Genomic DNA, 17,108 nt, shown 5'->3' on the forward strand with positions numbered 1-17,108 from the left:
AATATTCTCAGTACATTTTTCTTTGACTGTAGACACCATTTTGGGAGAAATACCCAAAGTACTATGTCTAATTCTTATATGTCTGATTTTGAAAATTGTACAATTCATATACCACAGAGTATCCTGAAAGAATGTAACATGGGGAAAAGTATATTAATAGAATCTCAGCTGTTGTTGACTAACATGTACCAAGAAGAAGAGGCCAAGATTTGTTTTAGGAGTCTGAGCATCTCACATTTTACTCCCTTCTCCAAGGAGAAAACTGAGCAACTTTGGGTTTTATCTTCTGGGGGAGCATTAAATTGGGTTGCCCAAGAGAGAATGAGATTTCAAGACTTGAAAGAAGTGGAAGGTCCCACCTAGACTCATGAGTTGTAGAGAGGAGAGTGGCAGGGGCCCACCCTCACTCCCATGGAGGATGCCTGGTTAACGTGGCAGAGGGCGAGGTGTTGTCAGGGTAGGTGGTGTCATGAAGGAGACCATTCTATTCTGGGCACTTAAAGACATCAGGGTCTGCCACAGGCATGAAGAGAGTGGATCCACCTACCTTTGGCCTGTCCTTGGGATTTAGACACTAGTATCTTTTGGTGACCACAAATACTGAGACCATAGCCCATCCTAAAGTTTGCTGCATTTCTTCGTGCTCTTGTAAGACCAGGGCAGGAAGGAGTGTGAACTAACAAATACTGTCTATTGGCAAAAGGATATTCAAAGCTATACTTTATTTGATTTAGGATACTCAGAGCTAGACTTTATTTCATTAAGAAAAATTAAACAAGGTGATATTAGATTGTGGAGCAAATTTGTGTTTGTATTTGTGTATTTATAAATGCATATATTTATGCACACATACCTATGAGATGCTGGCATAAAACACACCAAAATATTAGTGAGTGCTAAAAAGAAAGCCCACCTTTGTTACCTTTCATCTGATGAAGAGGCGTTGGGAGTGTAACTGTCAGGAAGAGTCGCTCCCCTGGATGAGTTTGAAGTTCCTCCAGATTTACTATCTTGGGGTTGATGAAATCTGGTGGGAATTAGGGCTGGCACTGAATATGAGAACATTTGTATCCTTTCCATTGATTTTTGCGTGGAACACCTTCTTCCAGTCAGCTCTGGAGAGCAAGGCAGAGTGAACTGACCTGAAGTGTCCGTACACTATGTCAGTTCTTTATGGTAGTTAGTTGGAAAAGTTGGAACATTTCTGGCAAGGGTGTATTTCGTGTTTATGTATGACACTAACACCCTAGCAAGGGATTTAACTGCGACCATTCAGAAGTTATCTGTCTGTTAAACCCTACGTTAAAATTAAGTGATGTTTAATCATGAGACATTAATCAATTGTAGTACTGATTTAAAGAGCCATTTAGTGGAGGAAAAAATAGTTCTTTATATCAGATTATTTTAAACTGAAAGAAAAATAGCATTCTGCTAACTTATAAAATGGAATGCTTAAACTGACTGAATTCTCCATGTCCTGCTGCTAAATCATCATAGGCTATTTTTTACACTTAATTTGTATGTGTTTAATTAAGACATTTGGTGGTACCTGCTTCTTATGTAGGAAAGGAAAATTTTAATAAAACTGTCTGTGTTTTCATAATTTTTTTTACAAAACATTCCCATTATGCAGTATACAGGGACATGAAAAGCTACTCTATTTCTTCCTACCTGTTATATGCTCTTCTTTTTCTCTCTTACACACACACACACACACACACACACACACACACAGGCTCAGGCTGACATGCCCACAGATTGATGCAAAAACACACACACATTTGAATCCATTCATGCCAACACACACATACAGACCCATTCAAATTCTCTCTCTCTCTCTCTCTTTCTTTCTCTCTCTCTCTCTCTCTCTCTCTCACACACACACACACACACACACAGAATAATGCCTGCACATTCACAGTTAAACTCTTGCTCTCTTTTTCTCTCCACTATTTTGTAACCTTCTGACTTTTTCTTTATTTTTTTTTATCTTTATTGTTGAGATTATTACAGATGTCCCTATCCCCTCCCCCCCCATACCTCCCTTCCACCCAGTTCCTGCCCTGCCCTAGGCCTTCACCACCCTATTGTCTGTGTCCATAGGTAATGCATATGTATATATATAAAAGCCTAAGCAACTGTTATGACCTTACGACTGGACGACCAGATGACCGGCCAGTAGCTATGACGTGTACTGACCCACAGGGGGCAGACTCTCAACACAGGAGCTGTCCCCTGGTGGTCAGTGCGCTCCCACAGCCAACCTCCTGCAGCTGGCCAACCTCCTTTGGTCTCTCCTCCCGGCCGGCTGGCCCCGATCGGCCCTGATCGCCCCTGATTGCCAGCCAGGCCGAGGGACGCCACCCGTGCATGAATTCATGCACCGGGCCTCTAGTATGCATATAAGATCTTTGTTTAATCTCTTTTGACCCCCCCCACTCCCTTCCCTCTGAGAATTGTCAATCTGTTTCATTTCCATCCCTCTGATTCTATTTTATTCACCAGTTTATTCTGTTCATTAGATTTCTTATTTGTTTATTTTGATTTTTAGATTCAATTGTTGATAGGTATGTATCTGTTGCCATTTTGTTGTTCATATTTTTAATCTTTATCTTTTTCTTCTTCTTCCTCTTAAAGAATACCCTTCAACATTTCATATAATACTGGTTTGGTGGTGATGAACTCCCTTAGCTTTTTCTTGTCTGTGAAGCCCTTTATCTGACCTTTAATTCTAAATGATGGCTTTATTGGGTAGAGTAATCTTGGTTGTAGGTCCTTGCTGTTCATCACTGAATATTTCTTGACACTTCCTTCTGGCCTGCATAGTTTCTGTTGAGAAATTAGCTGACAGTCATATGGGCAGTCCCTTGCAGGTAACTAGCTGCTTTTCTCTTGCTGCTCTCTCTTTGATTTAGCCCTTGGCATTTTAATTATGATGTGTCTTGGTGTGATCCTCTTTGGGTTCCTCTAGTTTGGGACTCTCTGTGCTTCTTGGACTTGTAAGTCTATATCTTTCACCAGGCAGGGGAAGTTTTCTGTCATTATTCCTTCAAATAGGTTTTCAATATCTTGCTCTCTCTCTTCTTCTGGCACTTCCATAATGATAATGTTGGTATGCTTGAAATTGTCCCAGAGACTCCTTACACTATCTTCATATTTTTGGATTCTTATTTCTTTTTGCTCTTCTAGTTGTGTGTTTTTTGCTTCCTCATAGTTCAAATCATTGATTTGATACCCAGGATCCTCTACTCTACTGTTGAATCCCTGTATGTTATTCTTTATTTCAGTCAGTGTATGCCTAATTTCTGACTGGTCCTTTTTCATGTTTTTGTTTGTTTGTTTGTTTGTTTTTTTGGCATTCTCACTAAAATCCTTGGAGGTTTCTAAAAGATTCTTGAGTAACCTTATAACTGTGGTTTTGAACTCTATATCCAGTAGTTTGCTGTCTTCCATTTCTTTCATTTGTGGCATGTTTCTTTGTTTCAGCATTTTGGATGCTTCCCTGTGTTTCTTTCTATGTATTGGGTAGAGCTGCCATGTCTCCTTGAGTTGGTAGAGAGGCCTTGTGTAGTAGGTGTCCTATGGGGCCCAGTGGCTTGGCTCCACAGTCACTTGAGCTGGGCACTCTAGGTGTGCCCCTTTTTGGGCTGTGAGCACAGTCTCTTGTAGTTTAGACTTGATTGCTGTTGGTGTCACTGGGAGGAATTGACCTCCAGGCCAATTGGCTGTGAGGACCAGCTGAGACTACAGTAGGAGAGCTGCTATGCAGGAGACACCCCTATGGAGCAGGACTTGCTTCAGTGGAACTTTGGTGCTCACTGAGTCTGCTCCTAGACTGTGTAGCTTATGGATATGTAGAGTTGTAATCTGGTATGGTCTGACACTGACCACTATGTACACTGACTCTTGGGTCTCCAGGGAAGTGCAAAGTCAACCACTGCCTGGGGCCACCCAGCAGGAGCTACAGAGAGATCTGCAGATTTCTCCTTTTTGTATTGGGTTTGGAAGTGCTCATATGAGGCCCAGCTCTGAAGCAAGGTAGGCTGTTGATGGTGCTGGGTCTTGGGCCTTTTATTGATAGGTTTGGGGCTTCCTGACCCAGCTGCAGCTTGTTTGAGATTTTAACCTGAACAAGGACAGGGCATTCATATGCAAAAGCTGCTGCACACAGCTTGGGTTGGGTTGTAAATTGGAGGAGGCAGGGTCTTAGGGAATCACTGAGGCAGAGCAAACAGAAATGGCTGCCAGTCAGCCCTGTGACCTGGGAGTTCCCAGCATAGGAACAATGATCCCTGAGAGCACCTTTGTCTGGGGGAAAGCTGCCCCCGAGTTCCTGCTCTGATGCCAGACAATCCAGTTCCTCCTCGTAAGTTTCTGTGTGGCCCAAAGCCTCGCCCTGGTGCTGGAGCTCAGAGGAAGCAGGACCTTGTAAGTTCAGTTTGTGGTGTTGGCCTTTTAAGAGGAATAGCTGGGTCTCCAGCAGCCTCTGTGTCACCGAGCCCCAGTCTGCACTGGTTTTTATAGCCCACAGTTATGGGGACTTCTCTTCCCAGCTCTGGGCTGGGAGTCTGGTGTGGGGCTGGAACTCCTTGCTCCTCTGGGCAGCCTCTGCAAAGACTATCTCCTCCCTATTAAAAAAGTGGCACATGAGGATGCAGGACCAGCCTGTTCTGTGACTATGCACCTTCTACCAGTCTCAGTGTGCTTTCTTCTTTACTTTTTCATTCAGCCAGCTTTCCAGCGGTTCTGGATGATGGTTCTGTATTGTAGTTGTAATTTTGATGTGTTGTGGGAGGTGGTGAGTACAGGAGTTTACCTATGCCACTATCTTGGTTCCCTTCTTACTTTTTCTGTCTTTGATTTATGTTGTCATGATCTTTGACATACAAGTCAGTGACCCAGACCGATTATATTTCATGTGATTACATTGTGAGTGAGATTGATGATTTTGATACTGGCTCATTTTTATTATTTACATGTAGTTTAAGAGAACTTATTCTGCTTTCATATACAAAAATGAGTGTTGAGGAGGTTATATAAGTAGATGAGAAAATTGCCTTTCAGACATATTTGTTGAGTCAACAGGGTCAGATGAGAAGTTGGCAAAGGATGCATCATGAAATTCAAGAAACAACTATTTTGCCATATTGCAGTGTTCTTTCTGCCTGTCACATTGTGCTACTTTTTATTACTTGCTTTCATTGATTATGATATTGATTAATTAAGAAATAATGTGAACAGAAGAGTAATAAAAGTTAGTATGTCAATAGAAGATTAAATAAAGGTGAGCAGTTGACTTGCCTGTTTGAAATTGAGCACTTTCTGCTTGTGAATGTGTAAGGACAGATATATGTCATTCTTCTGCTTTTGACAGAGTTGAGAATGACCACTGTTTTTCTTCACAGTGAAAGCTTTATTTTGTGTGTAAAAGATTGGAAAGCACCATCTGGGACCCATCATATGTTCATGTTTCTTCAAGTGAATCTGGAAATCATACTTTTGGGATTTTGTTGCTAATGAAGAAGAAAAGGGAAAAAACTTCCATAAATTATATTGGACTGTTGGTACCTTTCCTGAAAAAAAAAAAAAGAAGAAAGAAATGAAAGGAGAATGGCAATTAGAGTATACTATATCCTATCTAGAAGGATACCATTAATATTTCTGAAATTTCATATTTAAAACTTGTGGGCCTTTATTTAGATAGATATTTTGCTCAATCACTTTTTGGTCTTCCTAGTGGATAAGAAACATTCGGGAAAACACGCCTAGGAAAAACATTGGACTTCTATTTGGGAAAGCCCCTACTTGGTGCATGTTTAGAAAAATTGTCTCCTATATGGAAACCTAAACAGAAGGAAGATCCTATTGCTCTCTGCCTCTTTCCTTCCCCAATAAGACCAGGAGACCCTCATTGACCAAGCCAGTAACTCACTTTAAAAAAAGATAGTCCAGATTGGTTTCTGTTGTTTATAATTAAAAACCCCGAGCCACACAGACATTTTCAGAGCTAAATACTTAACTTCATTTTTCAGCAGCCAGTACAGTAGTAGCCTGCTACCTAGATAGTACTGAAAAAATATTTTATTCACTCCTTTATTCAACAGATATTTATGAGCATCTACTATATAATAGGCAGATGCCCAGGTCCTGGGACTATAAAGAAAAGAAAACAGAAAAGTGTCTGGTTCTGAGGCTCATATTTGAGTGGGGAAGTAGAACATATAAGGTGGGGTATGGGCTATGAAAAAATACATTAGAATATATAAAGCAGGATAAGGGAATGGGTTGCCAATTTTATATACAGGGATATCATGGAAGACTTCTCTGAGAAAGCTTTTCTTCTCACAGTCGGAGTAGAAGGACTCCTGAGTAAATCTGTGGAAAAAGTGTTCAAATAAAAGGAAGAGGAAGTGAGTGCAAGTGCCCTGAAGCTGGAAAGCAGAAAGATGCCTGGCTTATTGAGTTAAGGGGAGAAACACGGAAGACTCAAGGTCAGACATGGCAGGGCCAGACCACTTGGGCTTAAGGACTTTGGCTTTTACTCTGAGCAAAATGGGAAGCAATTAGAGAGTTATTTGCAGAGGAATAATATGATCTAACTTATGTTTTTAAAAGAATCCCTCTGGTTTCTGTAGGAGAACAGACTGGAAGGGATAGATGAGAGATGAGGGAGAAGGCTCCTTCGGGGATCAAGACATTCCAGGTGAGAGATGTTTGAGGCTTCAGCTAGAATGAAAGTGGTGAGAAGCGGAGATCCTGGTGTGTCTTGAAAATTTGTGTTGAGTAGATAGTCCTCTATGAGTCTGAAGTTCAGGTAAAAGAGTGAGATGCTAGTGTATATAAGCAAATTAAGGTGTCAGACATAAGAAGTTTACTAGTAAGTCTAGTTGGGGGAAACCCACTGCAGTGGTTCTCAGCCTTCCTAATGCCGCGACCCTTTAATACAGTTCCTCATGTTGTGGTGACCCCCAACCATAAAATTATTTTTGTTGCTACTTCATAACTGTAATTTTGCTACTATTATGAATCGTAATGTAAATATCTGATATGCAGAATGTATTTTCATTGTTACAAATTGAACATAATTAAAGCATAGTGATTAATCACAGAAACAATATGTAATTATATATGTGTTTTCCGATGGTCTCAGGTGACCCCTGTGAAAGGGTCGTTCGACCCACAAAGGGGTCGCGACCCACAGGTTGAGAACTGCTGCACTACAGAAACTGATGATTTCAGTATAGTTCAGTCAAAAAGATTTCACATGTGTGTGATACAACATATAGGTAAGTTATCAGTATACAAAAGGTGTTTAAAGCCAAGAGTCTGAATGAGATTACCTTGTGAATGAATGAATGTAGAGAAGAGGTATAGTGTCTGAGTCTTGGAATACTTTAGCATTTACTAGATGTACCAGTTAATAATGTGGATTTTTTTCAATAGATGGAGTTACACATATGTTGATATAGATGCGATTTGATATGTATGCTATTTTGTTGTATTGACAACAAGCTTCAAAACTTCATATGTCAAATTTGCTGAAGGTGTTAACATCATAGATATTTTTACTTAAAAATGTCAAATTTTGTGCATTTGCGGGAAGTTTTAATTCATTACTTTATTTTGAAGAAAAGTGCTGCTGAATACTTCGGGAAGCTTATGGTGAACATGTTCCATCTCAAGATACTTGTGAACGCTGGTTTAAATGCTTTAAAAGTGTACTTTTGATGTGAAAGACAAAGACGTCCAGGTCAACTGAAAAAGTTTGAAGACCAACAATTACAAGCATTATTGGATGAAGATGCATGTCAAACTCAAAAACAACTTGCAGAAAGATTTTAAACATTGCTCAGCAAACAATTTCCTGTCATTTACAAGCAATGGGAAAGATTTTAAAGGAAGGAAAATGGGTGCCACATCAACTGAACAAAAGACAAATGGAAAACTGAAAAGTCATCAGTAAAATGTTGCTTCAACAGCACGAAAGAAAGTCTTTTTTGCATTGAATTGTGACTGACGATGAAAAGTGGATTTATTTTGAGAATCCCAAATGCACAAAATCATGGGTTGATCCAGGTCAACCATCAACATCGACTGCAAGGCCAAATCGCTTTGGAAAGAAGACTATGCTCTGCGTTTGGTGGGATCAGGAAGGTGTGGTGTATTACGAGCTTCTAAAACCAGGTGAAACCATTAATACTGATCGCTACTGACAACAAATAATCAATTTGAACCACACTTTGATCGTGAAATGACCAGAATGTGCCAGAAGACACAGCAAAGTAATTTTGCTTCATGATGACACACCATCACACACTTCAAAACCAGTTAAAGACACGTTAAAAGATCTTGCCTGGGAAGTATTAACCCACCCGCTGTATTCACCAGGCCTTGCTCCTTCAGCTTACCACTTGTTCCAATTGATGGCACATGTACTTTCTGAGCAGCACTTCAAAACATATGAAGAAGTGGAAAATTGGGTCTCTGAATGGTTTGCCTCAAAACAAGAAAAGTTCTACTGGGACGGTATCCACAAATTACCTGAAAGATGGGGAAATGTGTAGCTAGTGATGGACATTAGTTTGAATAAAGCACTTTTGATGTTTCTCTTGAAATTATCGTATTTTCTTTTTTTTTTTTTTTTTTTTACAAAATCCGCTATTATTAACCGGTACACCTAATTTAATCAGACAGAAGAAAGAGCACCAGCTAAAGAGCCTGTGAAAGGTTAGCCAGTGTAATAGCATCAAGAGAGAGCAGTGGCCTACAAGCAAATGAATTTTAATTTTCAAGATTGAAGGATTCTTAAATGTGTTATAGGAACAAATATAAAATAACATGAAGACTGTGAATTGAATGTTGGTTAAGGGCTGGAGTGGTGTTAAATGAATGAAAAAATCTGAGTTAGTTAATAAAGATATGGCATAGATATGTTCATAGAGTTTTTCTCTGATTGATAAGATAGCAACTGCATTTGGTTCCCACAGCTAAATAATATCATATCTTAATATGTAGCTATTTAGGTATTTACAGAAATACTGGAAACTATTTTTTTCACTATTTTTAAGTTGCTCCCTCTCCCATTCCCCTTTTATAATCCTTATTTGTCTTCTCAAATTCCCTAACCACCCTCTGCCCATTTCAATCTTGGCTTATGAGCTTGCCTCATTCTTGATTTAGGTAGTAAAGGTGAACATTTGTGAGCTCCATGAATTTCCTGTCCTCATTGCCTGCTAATAAATCTGTTTACCCCTAGCTCAGCGGTTCTCAACTGTGAGTCGCGACCCCTTTGGCGGTCAAACAACCCTTTCACAGGGATCACCTAAAACCATCTTGCATATCAGATATTTACAATTCGTAACAGTAGCAACATTACAGTTATGAAGTGGCAATGAAAATAATCTTATGGTTAAATACGTGACCCCCTCCATAAGTCTAGTACTCCCCTGACACCATACATAGTTATTACAATGCTATTGACTGTATTCCCTATGCTGTACTTTACATCCCGTGAATATTTTGTAACTGCCAACTTGTATCTTTTTAATCCCTTTACCTTTTTCATCCAGCCTCCCAAATTCCCTTCTACCTGGAAACCATCAGTTTGTTCTCTGTTTCTGTTTTGTTTCTTTGTTTCTTTTGTTTATTAGAATCCACATATAAGTGAAATCAATATGGTATTAGTCTTCATCTGTTTGGCTTATTTCACCTGGACTCTTGTTGCTCCTTTACCTCAGGATCTTCATGGCATCTATTCCCTTCTTTAATACCTCTATTCTCTCCCTCTCTCTATTGCTTCTTATAGCAACTAAATATTTGTTTATAGTTTTCCCGTCTTAAAAACATGGGCCATTCTCAAATTTATATTCCTATGTAGCTAGATAATAGAGACATGTTGTATTTGAACTAAGGAAATGAAGAAAATAATAATCACCCATAATTCCACTAATTTCAGAAATGATCATTATGTGACTTTACATCCCCCCTACATGTATTTTTACTCATTAGGATCAAACTATATAAAGGACTTTTTAAAAGTTCCTTTTTATTTGCCTAATTGATATCTTAAGGCTTTACACATGTCATTAAACAGTTTTGAAATAACTGTTTTAAATAGCTAGCATATTCAATACTCTAGTTATGCTATGATTTATATATTCATTATTTTATTGGATATTTACCTAGTTTCTATTTTTGATATAAATAAAACTAGGGTGACTATATTTGTACATAAATCTTTTACTAAATTTCAGATGATTTTCTACGCTAGGGTCTAAAGAAAACTGCTGAATCAAAGAATAAACACTGTTTTATGACTCTTGTTAGATATTCCTAATTGTTTTAAAAAAATGATTCTGTTCATTTATATACCTCCTGCGGTGTGTAAGAGTGCCTCTCTCCTCTGATTATTTTAAACTTTGAGGACTTAAAACTTGTTTTATGAAACAAGTATTGCTAATTGGGCAGTTTAGTGACTGTTATTTCTTAAACTTATGTTTATTTGCTTAATAGAGAGGTGAGAATCACTTTTCAATGCTTATATTGGTGATTTATTTTTCTTCTTTTTATGACTTTTTTCTCATGTCTTTTGCTCATTTTCCATGCCCTCCATTGGAGTTCGGAAGTTTTTTTTTGTTGGCTTGTATGATTTATCATATTAATGTTATCAACCATTGGTCTCTCATATTTCCTGCCATAATTTTTTCTAATTTGTTGTCTTTTACTTTTATACTGTTATTGATTTAAAAGTTTTAGTTAGTCAAATGACCAATTTATTAATAAAATAATTAAATAGATAGCAGAATGGCATAGGGAAGAGACCCAAGTAGATAGAAGAATGTAGCAATGTTTAAATTCATTGGGGACAAATGCCCAAATTTGGAGGGCAAATATTGTTAGAATTATTTTTCATACCTCATACCAAAAATAAATTTCAAGTAGACTAAGAATACATGTAGTAACAGAACAGAACAAAATAAAACATAAGAGTATGTGAAAGTGCTTAAATGGACATTTATGTTATACTTCATTTTTAAAAAATATATTTTATTCATTTTTTACAGAGAGGAAGAGAGAGGGATAGAGAGTTAGAAACATCGATGAGAGAGAAACATCAATCAGCTGCCTCCTGCACACTCCCCACTGGGTATGTGCCCGCAACCAAGTTACATGCCCTTGACAGGAATCAAACCTGGGACCCTTGAGTCCGCAGGCCGACGCTCTATCCACTGAGCCAAACCGGCTAGGGCATGTTATCCTTCTTGATCTGTTCTTTCCTATACCTGCATCTCACATTTATAACAGGATCGCTGTTTATACTGGAATTTAGATGGTGGGATAGGAATGCCCAGAGTAAAGTGCCAGTGAATTAACACATAGTTTCATACAAAGTGGCTTTTTTTTCCTCCCTGAACTTTTACATTTGGTATTCCAGAGGCATTAATCATAACTCTACAGCATCTCTCTGTAGAAGAGAGACAGCCAGAGCTCTATAAAAATGGTAAAACATATTTTATTTTCATATTTCACCTGGTGTTATCTGTCTTATGGCATATTTTTCCGGGTGAAGACCAACATGTTGCTGATACTATCATAAACATTTTGTCGCTAATTATATTTTCCTGTTAATTATAATGTGTTTTGCAATTCCTCTTACTTTGTTGTTTTATACAGAACTGTAATGTCATTGCTGTAATAGAAAACTTATTTTGTTAAATATCTAAGTGGAGACAGGAGGCATCAAAGTTAAAGACTCGGAACAACAGATGCTCCTATGGAGCAATGTGTTCTCAAGAAAGAACTTTGATGAAATATATGTCAATTGCTTTTTTTTTTTTTTGCCACTAATTTGTGGAATGTTCTCTGTTATGCCACATTTCATTTGTTTTTATATTTTTATTGTGAGTCACTTTAAATGTAGATATAAATATGTAAACTAGATTACCACCATGCACCTGCCACCCAGTTTTATTAAATCTGGACATACTTGCCACAGTTAAGTTGTTGTTGGTTTTAAACCAGCACTGTATTACAGATGCAGTTAAAGCTCCTGTGTGCCCTGCCTCATCCCTTTCCAAAAGTAACCATGCCTTAGAGTGTAGTGATTATCATCTCTATTCATGCTTGTGTACTTTACTGTACACACATGTATATGTGATATTCTTCATTGTGTTTAACTTCATATAAATGGTAACCATCTGTATCATCCTTCAACTTTTTAATTTGAGACTACTGTTTTAGGATTCATCTATTATAAAGTTCTTCATATCATATAGTTCCCATTTATTCATATCAACTGCTGAATAGTATTCCATTTTATGATTATACAAATTTACATAGTTTTTCACTTGGATATTTATATATATTATTAATATAGTATAGGTTTGGTGCATGAAATTCATGTACTGGGGGTGGGGGGGTCCCTCAGCCCGGCCTGCTTCCTCTTGCAGTCCGGGACCCCTTGCTCCTTACCACCTGCCTACTGGCTCTTTACCGCTCGCTTTGCTGCTCCTTAGCACTGCCGTGGAGGCGGGAGAGGCTCCCGCCACCCCTGCTGTGCTCACCAGCCATGAGCCCGGCTTCTGGCTGAGCAGTGCTCCCTCTGTGGGAGCACACTGATCACCAGGGAGCAGTTCTTGCATTGAGCCTCTGCCCCCTGGTGGTCAATGTGCATCATAGTGACTGGTCATTCTGGTCATTCCACTGTAACGATCACTTAGGCTTTTATTATATAGGTAATTTTACTATTATTATGGTTGAAATGTACTTCCCTACTTATTTTCTTGGCAAATACCTTCTCTACCACATATAAATAGAAGTGAACCTGTGACAGCATGGAGAATACACATATTCCATTCTTGTAAATACTAGCCAATGCTCCTGACAGTGTTTGCACAATTATAGGCCCTCTAGAAGATCACAGATCGCATGGCTCCCCATCCCCATAGTGCTCGTTGTTGTCAGGCTTTTAAATGTTTGCCATTCTGCACATAATGTGAAATGGTGAGCTGCAAAATTGCATTTCCCTGGTCATTAGTGAGATTGACTGTCTTCTTATATGTCATATGTTCATAGGCAATAATAACACATAATGAAGAGCTGATGTTGGAACCAGATAGCTTGGGTTTGAAATCTGACTATTCTGGATGATCTTGGGCCTGTCATTTTGTGGCACATAGGAAAACTGGAATAATAATCGTAGCTTTAGGGTTGTTTTGAGTTAATATGTGAGAATCTCATACAACTGTGTCCAGTCTTTACTAAGATGTTGTTGTTGTAAAACATCACCAAGACCTGGTAAGTGAAATTAAAAAAATTCAATTATGTGAAATGTCAGGTTACATTATTAAAGGTTAATGGCTCTAGTCCTCCTGACCTGGAAAGATTGGGATGGAAAAATTCTGGAGGTGTTCATCATTTCGCCCATTTCTTACTGGGTTGTTTGTTATTTATTATTGATTAGAGGCCTGGTATATGAAATTCATGCACTCGGGGAGGTCCCTCAGCTTGGCCTGCACCCTCTCATAGTCCAGGAACCCTTGGGGGATGTCCTACAGATGGACATCCTTAGTGCTGCTGTGGTGGCGGGAGAGGCTGCCAGCTGTGAGCCTGGCTCAGGGCTACTGGCTGAGCAGCACTTCCCCTGTGGGAGCACACTGACCACCGGAGGGCAGCTCCTGCATTGAGTGTCTGTCCCCTGGTGGTCAGTGCGTGTCATAGCAACTGGTTGTTCTGCCGTTTGGTTGATTTGCCTATTAGCCTTTTATTATATAGGATTAGCAGAGTTCTTTCTATATTTTGGACACTAATCCTGACAAATTTTTTTTTCCCAATCTCTGGCTTGTTTTTAACCTTATGATATTTAATTTTTTTTTAACATTTAGTGTGATCAAATTAAATAATCATTTCCTTAGTGGTTTATCCTTTTAATATCTGGTATAAAGTTTCTGTCCCCCAACCCCCAACCAAGTTAATAATGACATTCTCCTACATTTAAAAAAATGTTATGACATTTCTGTTTTATAAGCAAAATTCTCTTTAGAGTATATTTTTGTGTCTAGCATAAATTAGAGAGCTAATTGTATATGCATTATTTACTGTATAGTGGCCCTTCTGGCTGTCCATTAACTAAAATTACACTATCTTGCCCTAGCTGGTTTGGCTCAGTGGATAGAGCATCGGCCTGTGGACTGAAGGGTCCCAGGTTCAATTCTGGTCAAAGGCACATGCCCGGGTTGCAGGCTTGATCCCCAGTAGGGGGCATGCAGGAGGCAGCCGATCAATGACTCTCTCTCATCATTGATGTTTCTATCTCTCTCCCTCTCCTTCCTCTCTAAAATCAATAAAAATATATTTAAAAAATAAATAAAATTACACTATCTTCATTACTATATCTTTTTAAGAGGAGGAGGAGGAGGAGGAGGAGGAATAGTGGCATCAGCTAACCAGTCTTTAAATATATTGACTTATTTAATCCTCATAGGGCCCTATGTAATAGGTACTCTTATCTTCATTTTAACATTAAGGAAATAGAGACACCAACAGATTAAGTGATTAACCACACAAATGTTTCAGTGGCTATCAAACTCAGACTATGAAACTGAGATTAAAACCCAGGCTACAGAGTCCACATTTATAGCCACTCTATTACCTGGCCTCCAAGGAATTGTGCTGTGTAATAAACACAGGTTCGCACTCTGCCAGTGTTGCCCAGTGGTTGAGCATCAACCTATGTACCAGGAGGTCATGGTTTGATTTCTGGTCAGGACATATGCCTGGGTTGTGGGCTTGATCCCTAGTGTGGGGTGTGCAGGAGGCAACCAATCAATGATTCTCTCTCATCATTAATGTTTCTATTTCTCTCTCCTTCTCTTTTCCTCTCTGAAATCAGTAAAAATATATTTAAAACAATGTTTCCTCTTCTTGTTCTTCTTAAAAAAAGTAAAAATAAACAGGCAAAACAACATTGGCTAACTTTGGCCACTTTCTCTATTTCATTTGTTTTCATTATCTCTCTCACTTATCAGGAGACAGTGGTATACAGACAAGGTTCTAGATAGAAATTATAATATTAAATCATCTGGTCATCGTTTTGAGGTAATAAATATTACCCTTCTTATAATTTACTTCAAATCTTCAAGGAGTCAGTGATTTCCATAATGATAGCCTGGGGGTGACTTCTGAATTTTTCTAGTTTATCTCACTTTTGTCATAGATATTATAAATTCTGCTACTTTTCTATTTGATGACAGAGAGAATCAGAGATGGCAATAAGCAGTGTAAGAATAAGTAGACTCATGTGTGTATCCTAGTTGTTTGTATTTCTTTGAATCCCAAATGACTTTCCACTCTTGAACTCATGTCTGTCTCTCCAAGCCTGAGCTGAATGGTGCTTGGATTTCTGTGCATTTCGATTATGTGATGGAAACACCTATCTTCTATATTTCTAAACACCAGCTTATTGTCCACCCCTATGAAGTGGCATAACCTGAATGACCTTCTATTCTTACAATTAAATGAGCCCAACTCACATGGATATTTAGTTCTTGGCAGATGCTTTGTTACTGGTAATATTTTTTTAAAGATAAAGAATGACACTTTTTACATCAGGACTGTCTTTTATAGGATCTAGCCCAGGACCTTGCACTCAGTAAATGCTCAAAAGTTCATATTTGCTGATCAATTTTTCTATCCATTGGTATTTTCAATATCTATATTGGTCATGGCCCAATGATAGTAATATGCAAAGTATCACAAACAGTTTATAAATCTAATTTTATAAAATGTATGCTACTTCTGAACTGTTCCATTCATTAGAAAAAAGCATTTGTCTAAAAATTAGTATTAAAATAATTTCATATAAACAGTTGATGTTTATAGTAAGATTTTTGTTAGATTTAGAGAGGTCTTAGTTCAAGTATCAGGCATACACATTCATGTGCTAGTAAAAATGTTCTAGCAGTTTATCACTCGCCATGGATGGGAAGAACAACCACCTTGAAACCATGTTGATACTATGTTGATTCCTTTTTCTACTTTTTTTGTTTAAGTGAGATAAAATATTATTTTAGAAATGTTTACATTTACTAAGTTACTACCTTAAGACACACATTTCCTATGTCACAAAGATGAATCTTCTGAACAATTTGCAATGTAAGTTCTGGATTAATGACAAAACTTTGGGGCCTGATGCCCTGGGATTAAGTCAAATCGTGCATGACTTTGGGCAATTTACTTAAGCTCTCTGGGCCTCAGTTTCTTTGTCTGTAACATGATGATTAAAAAACTGTCTCCATTAGAATGTAAATTGGTTCAGCCACTATGGAAAACACTGTAGCACTTCCTCAAAAAATTAAGATTAGAGCTTCTATATGACCCAGGAATTCCTCTTCTGGGTATCCCACCCCACACCCAGAAAAAAATTTGAAAACATTTATTCATAAAAATATATATACCCCTATGTTCATTCCAGCATTAGTCATAACAGCCAAGACATGGAAACAACTTAAGCATCCTTCAATAGGTGATTGGATAAAGCAGATGTGGTACATATATACAATGGAATACTACTCAGCCATAAGAAAAGAGGAAATACTGCCATTTGAGGCAAAATGGATGGATCTTGAACAAAATGCTAAGAAAAATAAGACAGAAAAAAAAGAACCATATGATTTCACTCATACATGGGATATAAAAACAGAAAACAAGCAACAAACAAAAACACTAATAGATGCAGACAACAGTATGGTGGTTATCAGAGAAGAAGAGGGTGAGGGAAAGTAGAAGAATATACAGAAAGTCAAATATATGGTGACGAAAGAAGACTTGACTTTTGATGGTGAACACACAATGCAATATACTGAAGATGTATTATAGAATTATACATTTGAAACTTATTAACCAGTGCCTCCCTGATAAACTTAATAAATTAAAAAAAAAATTCTGAGCTCTTAACCTCTGATCCTGAAGCTCTACAATAAATGAAATTTATGACATGGCCAAAACATGTTTATCTTACATGAGTTTTCTGAAATTGAATGAGTTAGTACAAGTAAAGTATTTATAAGAGTACTAGCACATAGCACTATAGAAGGGTTAGCTATTATATT

At 38.0% G+C, this 17,108-nt stretch overlaps 1 protein-coding gene across 5 annotated transcripts in view; it reads left to right on the forward strand.

The window, feature by feature from the left end:
• Window positions 1-17,108, forward strand: part of ZNF385B (zinc finger protein 385B) — a 346,769-nt gene that overhangs the window by 43,851 nt on the left and 285,810 nt on the right. The window contains exon 1 of one of the 5 annotated variants that reach the window (XM_070422650.1): window positions 6,676-6,703. The exons of the other annotated variants lie outside the window; for them this stretch is intronic. The gene's annotated coding sequence lies outside the window, so the exon portion shown is untranslated. Of the gene's footprint in view, window positions 1-6,675; window positions 6,704-17,108 lie in introns of those variants that run through there. 5 annotated transcript variants of the gene reach the window in all.

The sequence above is a fragment of the Myotis yumanensis genome, unplaced genomic scaffold (assembly GCF_028538775.1).
Source record: "Myotis yumanensis isolate MYYU_CA2020_CCGP unplaced genomic scaffold, mMyoYum1.0.hap1 SCAF_8, whole genome shotgun sequence".
In the NCBI taxonomy this organism is placed as follows: Eukaryota; Metazoa; Chordata; class Mammalia; order Chiroptera; family Vespertilionidae; genus Myotis; species Myotis yumanensis.